The following is a 1,535-nucleotide window of genomic DNA, read 5'->3' as shown; positions in this document are numbered from 1 at the left end:
TATGATGAGGGATGTTGAGCATTTCCTCATATGCTTTTTGGCTGTTCATATGTCTTCCTTAGAGAGATTTTTGTTCAGCTCATTTTCCCATCTTTCAATTGGGTTAATCATTTTTTTTTTCGCATAAGGCACTTGAGTTCCCTGTGTATTCTGGTTATCAGTCCCTTATCTGAGGCATATTTAACAAAAATATTTTCCCATTCTGAGGGTTGTCGATTCACACTTGTTACTGTATCCTTTGCTGTGCAGAAACTTCTTAGTCTAATATATCCCCACTTGTCTATTTTAGGGTATTGCCTGTGCTTTGGGAGTCTTATTTAAGAAGTCTTTGCCTACTCCAATGTCTCCCAGAGTTTCCCCCGCGTTTTCCACCAGTAGTTTTATTGTTTGAGAATCCCCTCTCTTCTATTTCTCCCTCTTTTCAGGATTTTAGATAAGCACACACAGACACTGGGTGTATTTCTCAAGCTGTTGGGTCCAGGACTCGACCTACGTGGCCAGCCGTGTGGAATCCAGGTGCCTTAACCACTAGGTCACCAGCTGGCCCTGTTGCAATATTTTTTTTCACATTCTTCATAAATATTTAATTTTGTACATAATTTTACATTCATATTTAATTTTATATTTTCTTTTTTTAATTAATTAATTTATTTTTGGAGAGGTTTTTCCTGTAGGGAGAGGCAGAGAAACAGAAAGAGAGAAATCACCGCCCCCCCCCAGGGGGATGGTCACACTGCAATCCTTTCTCTTCTATTCTCCTCTCAGTATCTTGGATCCGGGATGTGAACTGTAGTCAACTTCATGGGGGTCCAGTGACATAGTCATTACGCCAACTGCTGGTCCCTAATTTTATGTTTTCTTAAAGACAGTCCCCCAAGATTAAAACTAAAACCACTATGTGATAACAAAGCCTCATTATAATAATTAAAATGAAAAAGACATATATATGTGTATATATATATATACATGTATATATATATATATATATATATACACATAAAATGGAAAATGTATACACACACATATATATACATAAAATGGAAAACATTATGTAAAAACAATGCATGGATGTACACAGATTTCAAAAGTTGTATTTTTTTTTTTTAATTGCTAGATGGTCATGCTGCAATCTTTGTCCTCATTTCTCCCTCCTTTTGAGATCTTGGGCATGCTCACTCATGTGTTCAACTTGATTTTCAAGCTACAAGGCCCAGGACTTGAACCTCAGGGTCGGCCATGTGAGATCTGCCTGCTTAATCACCAGGCCATGAAACTAGCCCTAGATAAATTAATTGTGATGCAGTCATTTAAAGTAATGTCACAGGGATGAGAAAGAACAGACTATAACTGCATGTAATAATTTGGTTGAATCTCTGGGACCATCATATGGCATAATGGCTATGTTGCTGGACTCCCATGTGGTCAAACACGGTTCGAGTCCCAGACCTGTGGCTTAAACTCACACTGGGCACGTGTGTGTGCGTGCCCAAGATCCCGAGAGGAGAATGGAGAAGAAAGGATTGCGGTGTGGCCTT

Source organism: Tupaia chinensis, unplaced genomic scaffold (genome assembly GCF_000334495.1).
Source record: "Tupaia chinensis unplaced genomic scaffold, TupChi_1.0 Scaffold000115_1, whole genome shotgun sequence".
In the NCBI taxonomy this organism is placed as follows: domain Eukaryota; kingdom Metazoa; phylum Chordata; class Mammalia; order Scandentia; family Tupaiidae; genus Tupaia; species Tupaia belangeri.
This window is presented reverse-complemented; position numbering follows the sequence as displayed.